This window comes from Lathamus discolor, chromosome 13 (genome assembly GCF_037157495.1).
Source record: "Lathamus discolor isolate bLatDis1 chromosome 13, bLatDis1.hap1, whole genome shotgun sequence".
In the NCBI taxonomy this organism is placed as follows: domain Eukaryota; kingdom Metazoa; phylum Chordata; class Aves; order Psittaciformes; family Psittacidae; genus Lathamus; species Lathamus discolor.
Genome location: NC_088896.1, coordinates 10,147,062 through 10,158,583, shown reverse-complemented (window position 1 = coordinate 10,158,583; position 11,522 = coordinate 10,147,062). Strand labels below are relative to the sequence as shown.

The 11,522-nt window shown below is 46.7% G+C and overlaps 1 long non-coding RNA gene across 2 annotated transcripts in view; it reads left to right on the top strand.

The window, feature by feature from the left end:
* Positions 1–7,242: 7,242 nt before the first annotated feature.
* LOC136021389 (uncharacterized) overlaps positions 7,243–11,522 on the top strand; it is a 27,585-nt gene continuing 23,305 nt past the window's right edge. Inside the window, exon 1 of one of the 2 annotated variants that reach the window (XR_010615754.1) lies at positions 7,243–7,312. This is a non-coding gene — a long non-coding RNA (uncharacterized LOC136021389). Of the gene's footprint in view, positions 7,335–11,522 lie in introns of both variants that reach the window. The other variant, XR_010615753.1, reaches the window with a different exon arrangement.

Genomic DNA, 11,522 nt, shown 5'->3' with positions numbered 1-11,522 from the left:
AGGCATCAAAGAACCACCAGTGCATGGCTGTAATTTTAGATCAGGTTTAATAAAGGTTATCTGCAGCAGGCTAATCAAACAAAAGGGTGTATGTTTTAAAGCTCCATTTGATAATTTTCATTTAAAGCTCCCGATCAAAGAGATCCTAACAATGTCTTACTGACTCCAGATAGATCCCTTTGCCTCCCTTTTCAAAGTAGCTTCGTTTATTGCTGGTAAAACTGGTTTTGATGTTCTAATTTTTTAGGTGGAGGAGAGATCAGAAACTGCTCTGGTTTCCTGTGCACCTTAATTTGAAAAGCAATAGAAAGGGAGCTAAGGAGGAAATGAGCAAATGCAGCAAGGGTCAGGAAGATCTCAGGGTCGCTTCTGCAGGCTCTCAGTGGACCATGATGTCTAGGCAGGGGCGCCCATCCCAGACAGGATGCGAGGAGGGGAGACAAACCTGGCCAAGATCAGGCAGGCCACTGACTAGTTAATGTGAAGGCAAAATGCCCTGGAAGTGAGAGGCAGAGGGGAATAAATAGTAGCTTGATCTTGGCTTCTTGCCGAGGCAAGGCAGAAGAAGCCAGACCAGCTCTTTTCGTGACACTTCTCATCCTTGGCCACCAGGAGTAGCTCCGTGCACCATGGTACATGGGTGAGAAAGAGGGAGAACTGGAATCTGACTGTCCTACCCTTGTTTTGTGACTGATCCTTCGATTGTGCTTTTAGGCCAGATCTGATTCAAGGTCCTGAAAAAATGACCTTTGGATGATTTCTGAAAGTGGAATAATCCATGGCAGGGGCTTAGAACTAGATGATCCTTGAGGTCCCTTCTAACCCAATCATAGAATCATAGAATCATAGAATGGTTTGGGTTGGAAAGGACCTGGAGATCATCCAGTTCCAACCCCCCTGCCATGGACAGGGACACCTCACACTAAACCATCCCACCCAAGGCTTCGTCCAACCTGGCCTTGAACACCGCCAGGGATGGAGCGCTCACAACCTCCCTGGGCAACCGATTCCAGTGCCTCACCACCCTAACAGGAAAGAATTTCCTCCTTATATCCAATCTAAACTTCCCCTGTTTAAGTTTTAACCCGTTACCCCTTGTCCTATCACTACAGTCCCTGATGAAGAGTCCCTCCCCAGCATCCTGCTCTGAGGTCTCCATGCAGCCTTCTCTTCTCCAGGCTGAACAGCCCCAAGTTCTATGATGCTGTGACTGTAACAGGAGTGACTGAGAGAAGCAAGGGATAGTGCTTGTTTGGGATGCTGGTGTAGTCTTCTGTATTCCTGGTTTATTAATTATTCTCTTTGGGAAGCAAAGAGGGAGCTGAGAAAAGTCTCCAAATAAGAGCTTATGAAAATCATTACATTTCTGGCAAGACTGAGGTATCCAAGGTACTAAACATGATCCAATATTTTGTCAAGGCTTTCTGCACCACTCAAGTCCAAGGGTGTTTCAGAATCATTTTCACACAAAGATGCTGCCTCCCATTAAATAGGAACTTGAAAATTCAGATATAAATATCACTTGCTGGAGGTGGATAATGGGGGAGATGTGGTGGGACAGCTCATGGAGGCGGCAGAAGAAGCCTCTGCCCACCCCAGCCATCAGGTCCAGGCAGGTCTGACAGTTTTGAGGGGAGATCTCAGGTCTTTGGGACCAGCTTCCCCCAGTGTGTGCAGAGGAAGGGCAACCACTCGAGCAGGGGCTGGGCGGGCTCAGCACCTTCTTCATGTCAAGGATGGGTTTGTGACTTTGTGTTTGTAGAGCTTGTTGTTATTTTCCATGTCCAGAAATTCATAGGGGGTAGCTCTAAAGAAAAATTCAACTAAACAAAGAATTCACCCTTGGGTGCACTTAATAGAGTTGGTGAGAAATGTGCTGACTCCCAAATGTGCTCCTTCCCACATGCTTCACAAAATGCTAGTTTTATACATATACATGTGGATATATTTCCTGCTGATGCTCTCTTAAGTATTTCAAAGTATTCTTATGAGCCAATATACTTTTATCGTGGTATTTGTCAGACCTCGGTTGTACCCGTGTAGCCTTGGTTTGCTTCTGTTTCTTTTCAAGTTATTTTTAAATTAACAAAGAAGTGCTGATAGGCACAAAAATCTAGTTCTTGGCCATGAAAACTCAACCAGAAGTAAAGTCCCCAAGACCGGTCCCATGAAATATTCATGCTTCAGGAACACTGTTCCATGCAGGGCGGCAGCCGCCGACAGTGAATGCTTTGGGAGAAGTGAAATGGTGATTCCTCTGTTCTGAGAAGCGAGGATGCTGCCAGACTGCTTGGCAGAATAATCTGCTCCAGCACAAAACCCAAGAGCAGTTTATTTGAACACCCACAGCAAGCTTCAGGCTCCCATCACGAGCACTGGAGAGAGCAGTGCCAAGCGGCATCCCTTTGGCCAGGCTCCGTATCGATCTCCAACGCGTCTGCAGCTGCTGTGGATCCCTCCCCGTGCTGGATTACCGGCTCCGGTGCAGACGCCGATCAATAGTGACTGAAGGCTGGTAATGACCAAATGTCAGTGATGTTTCAGCAGCTCTTTTGAACTAATATTGGTACTTCCTAATCCCGTTATCAAAGGATACCATGAAAAGCACCATGACGGTGGGTACGAGTTACCAACCTTTTGCAGGTTCATACGCTTAAAGCCAGAAGAAACCATTCAATAATCTTTTTCCTTTCTGCTGACCTTTATTTCATGGGGCATTAGATTTCAGCCGGATCAAGTCCAGTAACTGGGGCCTGACTGAGGTACAACTTGTGCTTGGCAAAAGCATATCTTCAAAGAAGGAAACTGGTCTCGATTGAAGACATTGGACCTGGACACTTCACCACCCCTTGGCAGTTGAACTTGGTGGCTATGACAGTTTATTTCTGGGCACTCTTCTACCCAAGGAAGCTAACTCAGGGCGAGGGAATGTGTGTGAGTAAAGACAACAATGTCTTTCTACTTTACTGTCTGCAGACACAAACACAGGGACAAGAGTCATTCAGAAGTACTCGACAATGACTGCTGTGTCTATGGGCTTCATTTTGAATTTGTCTCAGGTTTCATCTCTTAGGCCTTTCCAGTATGCTCCCCTCCTGACCAAACTGCTGTGTATTTTACACTGACGTGCTTTCTTCAAGCCTTATCCCCATCTTCTGCATGGTAACAGTCCCCAGGCCCGGGACATGGTGGTTTCCCAGGTCACCTCCAAATGTTCCTTGTCCATTCTGCATTGGCCACATGAGAGAATGAGCTAAGTCCTGGCCCAGCTCTATTCACAGTAACTGAGATGATTCTTTAGGTTCATACCTCACTTGCCTACTAACCCTGACTCACTGAGCTTGGGTTCTGCATCAGCAGCAAAACACCTTGTCATGCGTATGTCTGGTCTGTCTGTCTGCAAAGTCACTGTGTGCAAGGTTGAGGCTTTCATCACGCCTGGAAATGTTATTTAACAAGTGAAATGCTATTTAATGAGTGGTGCTGAGCTGTGTCTCTGTGTGTGCTGGGTGCTCGGGCCATGCGCATCCAATACAGGGTGTGAGCCACAGCAAAAGGCTTAGCTCAGGATGTGCGCATGACCTCTAGACTTTGGGAAAATATGGACACTAGCTGGCAGGTGGCAAATAAAATAGACATGGTGCAAACCATGCCTGAGCTCAGCAAATAGTGAGCCTAAGCCCTAAAGTTATCCAAGGCAGTCCCCATAATCTCGATGGGAGAAAATGAAGTCTTCAAAGCAAGAAGGAATTTAAACCATCCCTGGTTCAAAGCAAAGTGCCACATGCCGACAAACATGAAGAATGCTAATATTTTGTTAAAGCCCCAGTCAATGGTTGTGTGGTTTCTCTGCATTTCCTTTCCCATTGCTGCTCATTGCTCACCCATCCGCATTCACACCGGGAGGTGAAGGAGGAAAAACCCCCTACTAAAAAGAGAAGAAGAAAACAAAATCACTTGAATTTGCTGCAATGCCCTGGGATATGGTTTTGACTCAGTAACACTGGTTCCTGTGCAGGCGGCTGCTCCCAAGCATCTCTGGAGCATTTGCTGAGTACCAGAACACCCCAACCTAGACAGAAGCAGTCAAGCGGCGTAGCAATCTGTCATATTAACAACTGTAATTAAAAGCATTAAGCAAATGCACAAAGAGCCACTCTGGGAGGGTGCTAGAACCTGCGTTTGCCTCTGTGTTCATGTAATTGCTTCAATTACAGTTCTAGGTTGTTAAATGTCTGTGTGTAATCGGGGAACCCGAAGGAAAGTGAGGAGGACCTGAGAGATGAATCTATGTGACATGTTCTTGAAGCATGACAGCACATTGTCACTGCTCCCTTGGTAGCAAAGGGGGCATGAGGAACACAGAGATGATGGGAAAGGAGCGTGCAGTGCTGGTAGGGGTGAACACAGCTTCTGCACAGGTCAGGGGTAAAATTAAACATCGTCCCTTCCCGCTCCAGAACCTTTTCCCCCCGCAACATCTTCAGGATGAAGGAAGCTTCAGGATGGCTTCATGGGGCAGGACGGCAAGAAGAGACCCATCTGTCTGAATTCCCCAACATCCCACAACTCTTGTTGTCCATCACTTGGGACTTTGGGGCATAGGCACTTCTGAAGGCAGAGCCTAAAGCAGAACCCATGACGCAAACTCTCCTCCACACAGCCCGCCGTGCATCTTTCCCAGGAGGCTGGAGCTGACTCCGCATCCGCAGCTTGATCACATGTGTGTGAAAGGGATCCCGGCTTGAAAACTTCAGGTTGCAGCAGCAGCAGTATGAGAGCAGTGTCTGCCTCCTTATCGCAGAGAGCGGTCTGAGCCCAAGAGCGAGGAAGGACCTGCTTCCATGCAAACTCTTCCTCACCCCAGTTACTTACCAGATTAAACCCTGCTTGCGGCCTTGTAGTTCTTCCACAGTGCTGGGTAAATCCAAGCCTGGACTTCAATTCAAATTCCAATTTAGTTGCTGAGACTGCTGTATACATGCAGCAACTGACAAGAGTTAATGGCTATCGGGAGGTTAACATCCACTTGTAAAAGTAACGGTAATTGAGTAATAAGGATAGAGGAGCTCAGACTGATCCAGCAATGCCTCACTTCCATAGCTGCATACAGGGACAGTAAATCAGGGAAGTCACTTCCCATTACGCAGTTTCGCCCTGAAGGAGCTTAGCTGCTTTGGCAGCACAGATGACATTAAACAGATGAGGAACAAAAATGGCTCAAACACGATTATAATACATCTGTGGGGCTGTCTCAGCCCCCTTTCAACTTGTGCCATATGAAAATAACCTCATCAAAACAGAACGACTTTTAGGGCCGAGGTTAATTGCAAAAAAGCTCTAAATAAAATAATCACGAGGCCCCAAATATTGATATTAGCTCGAGCCAGCAGCTTGCTCCCAACTCCGCAGAGCAGAAACTTTCCTCTGCCCTTGCAAACCTTGCCATAAAATGCACAAATCCTAACTATCAGCTGGAACAAACCTGCGGCCGTTCTGCAATACGCACCCGGTTGCTCATTATCCGGGCACCAAAACTCGTGTCACTGGTGATCTCAAGTGATGCCCTCGATCGTTCATGGACTGCTCAGCATCAGCGTACATCTGGATCCAGCATTAGATCCCCCTACACCCTTCTGGAGCGTGCTGAGCCGGTCACCAATCTGACCATCTCCTTCAAACCTAGAGAAAACTGAAGGTGGAGCTGAGCTTTATTGCTCCATTACAGCCCTGTCCGAAACACTTGGCATTAGCACGGGGCTGTGTTGAATCTTTATCACAAAGCTAAAAACCCACCTGAAGACCCCTATGAATATCTTTTCATGTGTGTGAAAGGAGCAGAGACCTTCAGAGCAGACCCATGGCCCTTGCGACCACCTCACATGCGATTTACCATTCCCCTGGTGCAAATGTGAGGCTGGGGGGTACTCCGAGGTCCTGACAGAGTTTTGCTTTCCAAGGCGGGTTTGTTTAAGCGACTCAAAGGGGTGCAGAGCTGCCTGGATCGAAGCCAAAGCCAGTGTTGATGCAAATGCTGCAAAGCAAACCTCCCCCCGCCCGCACTCACGTGCCGTTGCATTGTTTTCCATTTTACTTCATGCAATGTCCCTGATCTGGGCCATGTGGCATCACGGAAGCAGCTCTGACTCTTTCCACGAGGCTGGAAAAATCCACCATCTTCTGGCTCTCCCCTGCCAAATGCCTCTTGTTTTTAAGAAGCTTGATGACAAAGCTTAGAAACTGAATCAGCTTCGAGACCAGATGTCCCCAAATACCAGCGCAGTTCATGTTCACTGCTCCATATGTGACTCCAAAACTGGTCCCTGAAGTTTGACTTGGGCATCCTCTCAGCTTCCCATCCCTAAGGCCAAGCTCGTTACAGCACCTCTCTATCCAGGCTATTGCCCTAAATCCATACTCTTCTTCCCACACTTCTTTTGGGAAACGTGGGAGCAATAGGGCTAATCGGTGAGGGTTGTCCTCTCTATTCTTTTTTACACCAAGATCTGGTTTCCCATCCCTTGCTAATTGATTCCGTAGCACTAAAATGTCACGCTGTGATGGTTGTCCGTAGGAATCTAAAGCTACAAACTTTCCAGTGCTGACAAGAAAGGCAATGATCTAATACCAGGCGATGCAGAGGCCAACATCACGTAACTGCTGAGCTGCCTGAAAGTTGCTGTGGCAGCATCTCCCCTCATCCTAAAGTGCATCTTCTGGAAGCAGCTCAGTTTCTGGCTGTGATGGCATTCATGGCATTCCAGGGTGAAATTCCTCTCCCCTGATGAGGAGCAAGCATTGCATTTCCAGGCTGCTTCCTTCCAGCACTTTTAGACAGGGTTGGTCTATGGGACTAAGCTGGCACTTGGTTTCCCAGTCAAAGTTTTGGGATGTTATGCTGTTGTGTGGGCAAGGGGAGGTGGGGAACATAGGAAGGCCATGAAAGATGGGAGAAAAGAGCTCTGGGAAGTGACCAAATAACTTCAACCCTTATCCAAGCTGCTTATCAGAAAACGGAAGCGCACAAGGACAAGGGCTCTTCCACCCCATCCAGCACAGGAGGAAGCAGTGGAACAAAACCAGTTTTGCTATGAACCTGTTAATACCAATCAACCCCTCCTGTCTGGGGGCAGCCAGGTTTTTCTGCTGAGCCCTTGGGAGGAGGAGGGGGCAGAAATGCTGCTCTCAGCTGCATGTGGGTTTGTTAATGAAGGTAAATGCTTCCAGCTGAGTGGGTAGAGAGTGCTGCTGGGGCTGTCTTGGGACTTGTGGCAGGGAAGCTCCTCGGGCACTGAGGTAGCTGCTCTTGCAGGTTGGTAGCGATGGTTTGGAAGGTAAGATCCTAAATTCATTCTTTCCTTCTATGAACTTTGGTGCTCCAAGGTGGAGAGTGAGTTCTGCTTTTGATGTAATCCTTGTCTTTGTGGTATGGAAGGTACAGGGAGCTTGTTGTCGTCCTGGATGCTGCAGAAGCTGATGGCTGCTGCATTTTGTTTCCAGTGGGAGTTGATGCAAATAGGTGCTGCTGTTTTGGTCCACGTGGGTGACAGCAGCCCTGGAGGCTTGAACCAATGCTAAGAACAAACTTCATTAAACCTGCTCCATGTCATGTGGCTCTCATGCAAAATGAAAGTGTCCACAGTTTGATCTGGGTGCTTCCAAAGCTCAGGATGCCCCTGTGGTGAAGCCAAGTTGGAGCTTGCTTGGTTGCTTGGGATGGATTGCCAGTCTCTTTTGGGCTTCTTTTGCACAAGGGTTGCATGCATGAGTATGTGCAGCTTTTATAGCCCATCGGAACTGAAGTGCCAGACCTTTTGAAGTTTGTATTGTAGCAGATTAACTCAAGGTTGTTAGGATCTACTTGCAGTGGGCTTGATAGGGCACAAGAGGAGCAGCCTGGGAACATTCTAGAAGCTTATGTCTTCTAGTTTAATCAGGGATGCTGGCTGTATAACAGTGAAATGACTGTGTTATGTGGATGTGAGAGATCAAGATACATTTCAAGAGCTGTAAAGAAGCTAGTAGGAAGATTGGAGTCCAGGGCCTTGGACTGAAGAGATTAAGATGCTTTTATGGGTTTGGTAGATTAAGGCTCTGGTTTGTTTTAATTGAATTTGCTCCTGGACTTGTGTATCAGTGGCACAGGAACCGTGAAACACACCTGTGTCTGTCTGAATCAGCTGAGGAGGGCTGAAACGCATTTTGCCAACTGTGATGCTCTTTAGAGTACGTGCTTGTTTTGGCTGCTGAGAAGAGCTCTGGGTTATGACAACAGAGAGGGGGCATTTCGGAGCCATTAATGACATCTGCAGCCTGGCAGGAATGTGTCAGATAGTTAATTATCGTGTTGAACTGTAATTCTATCATGCCAGAACATAAGTAGTTTGTTTGGGTACTCTTCCTTCCCCCCCCTTCCCTCTTTGCTGAAGATAAAGGAGTTAAGTTTAATCATTAAATCTCCATCTTGATCCATGTAGGTCACGCACTGAACCAAAGTCAGATAGCACAGCATTTAGCAACCTTATCTCCTTCACAATAAAGAGCAAGCAGGAAGCTGCCTCTGTTGTCTGTTCTATTTTTTAATATACGTTTATTTAAAGAAAAGCCATCTCAAAAAAAAAGGGGGGGGGGGGGGGGGAATCTTCCAAACAGCAGCTTCTGTAAACAGGATGAAATCAGATAAAGAAATTACTGTAAAAATATTGCCTCATCTCTAAAGCTCAGAACTTTTTTTTTTTCCTTTTGCTCTTTTTTATCTTTGAGAAAGATAATGAAAGAGGAAGCTTGAAACCACATTTCCATTGATGTTTGAATACACAACTGCTGGATTTAAGAACTGGAGGAGATCAAAGAGAATGGTTTTCATTCCGATAAAATTATAGCAGTTCTGGTATAGGGTGATGGGCTCATTTATGAACTCTACGATGCAAATAGTTGTTAAGGCACCTTTCCCCCCCCCACACCCCCCACCCCTTTCCTTTGCTAAGAACTAAATGAAAAATGCCTGGAATTCCTACAGATTAATTAGGAGTGTGGCTAACAACGTTATAATAGATACAGACTGAAAGCGTACGTCCCTCTTCAGCATAATATCTGGGAGTGCCAAACATCTGTACGATCCAAAGGGAATAGGAAAGCCTGTTCCTTGCTACTGTATATTACAGTTCACATGACATGAGAACTTAACAGCATTAGGTTACCAAAGTACGGATCCTGACACCGCGCTCTGGTGATTTAATTTTTTATCAACACATACTCTGACATTCATTACTAAGTATAAGCTGCAAGTTAAAGCCGTTCATGTACGCAGAGCTAACACAGTTATTTATCACATGCTACATTAGGGTTCTAAACTGTGCAATAAAAGTTATCAGGAAGGGTCTGTGTGAAAGGCAGAAGTGCCACAGCTGTGATTGAGCAGGAGATCTAAGGCTGCGGTCCTGTAGTGTATCCATGAAGACTTCCTGCGCCTGTGGAATACTCTGTTGATCTGGGAAGGCTGTGCTTTAGTTGGGGGGAGATTTTGGGGGGGGTGGGGGGTTGAGAGCTGAGGATTATATGAGGGCTTGTGTCATGGTAACCTCACATTTGCATGCCCCAAGGGTGTGAATGTGCTTTAACGCTGCTCGTGCAGAAGTGAATTTGTTCCTGCCAGTTGTACAGCTGAGCTTGGTGTGGAATCCGGTTTGGGGGATACTCATCCACCTTTTCTTATGCTTTGAAATCTGAAGTTTCACTAGAGTCCTGTCAGCTGGTTACAGTGTAATACGAGCACTATGAACTTTCAGAACTGTGTTTTTCTGTTCTCTTTGGGGATGGATCTGTTTGTTTAAATTTTGGGTTTGGGAGTGGATTTTTGGGGTCTGTAATCTTGGTATCTGAACCAAGTCATACTGTCTCCAGTGCAAAGAACAGGGCAGGGTGCTGGGAGGTGTCTTTGCCACAGGTGACCTATTCAAACACCAACCCTACAGACCTGGGTTTCCATGCTAAGAGCTGATGGGGCAAGGAGGAGGGAACCTCTTGCCCTGAGAGGTTGAGCAATGGGATCAGCTGTGCTCCATTAACGATGATAACAAGGAGATGATGCTTTGCACTTGGGCACAGGCCTGCTTCAAAGCTAATGGGCTAGTGCATGACCAGCATAGCTCTCGCTTTGGTTTTAGTTTTAAACCACATTCTGTTTGAAAGAGAAGGTTGCTTCTCTCCTATCAGACCCAGCCAAGAGGGTTGATTTGCCCATCTTGGACACAGCGTCAGGGGTCTGTAATGGTGCAAGGAGGGGGAAATTTGCAGCAGGACAGTGGCATTGCTAAAGCATAAAATGTGCTGTTTGCTCCTGGTCGATCTGCTTGTGCTACCTCTATAGAGAAGGCCCAACCATCTGCTTAAAAAGCTTATTTTCTGTGGTTTTGAAGCAGACAGGCTTGTTCTCTGTTTTTGGCTGCTGGGCTTGGTGGCCACAAACCTGATCCAGTCTGACAACTGAGCCCCATCTCCCCTACCTTCTCCATTAGTCTTCTTATCGAAACCTTGAGCACACTGTGGTTCTTGTGGCCTCACTTCTGCCTTATCAGTGGTGGCTTGTCCCTCAGAGCAGCACAGAAAATGGGAAGCTCTTCCCCTGAATTGTTTCCCTTAGTTTCTTTAGCTGGCAAAGCAGCCTATGGGATGGCATGCTGCGTTGCCCAATGGAGAGGGTAATGTTGCCTCCACTTGAAAACAGCTTGTGTTCAGGGTGGGTACAGAGGACAGCTTGTGCGATTAAGATAGTGATTATCAACGTCATGCCTAATAAAGTCATCTGTGACTTGCTGAACTCAAGTTAATGACCGTGAAATCCATGGTTAATAACAGGACAGCCATTAGCCTGATGGGTGATGTGCAGAAGGGAGCCAACGGAAGGCAATAAATGGTATTATATGTTAATGTTTGACAGTTTAAACTGTCACTTTTATCCCCATGGTGTCTGCCTGAAGTTTGTATTTTACTTTTTAAATGCCTCTTAAGAGCTTCTTGCAGGCTTTAACTTTCCATGAGGCTCATCTTGTATTTGGAGCTAACCTAAGCCTAGTTCTAAACCAGAGTTTGAAAAGGCTGGAGGGATGTACTACCAGTGGTGAGATGGGATCTGGATCTGTTCTCCAGCTGAGTAGCACTGCTGCTAATGGTAGTAACAAAGTAGTAAATGTATTTGCAGGACTTGAACTTTGAATGTTTCTGCCTTACAAGTGATGGGGTTGTTAGAGAACACGACGCTGCAAACCACCTTTAAATTCCACTTGAAAAGATGGTTTGCTTATGGCTGCTCAGAATGTGTCAGTGTAGCACAGGAACTGAAACCACTTCACAAATACTGCAGCAATGCTCGGCGCTAAGCCCGCAGCACACGGCAATAACTGGTGCACCTCAGGTATTTCTAACTACCTGTGATCCCCAGTCACCAGCGACACGCTCGCCTGGCACAGGGGTAAAGGCATTTCCCAAGCTCTTCTATGAGGCTGGCCCAGATCTTGCTTCAA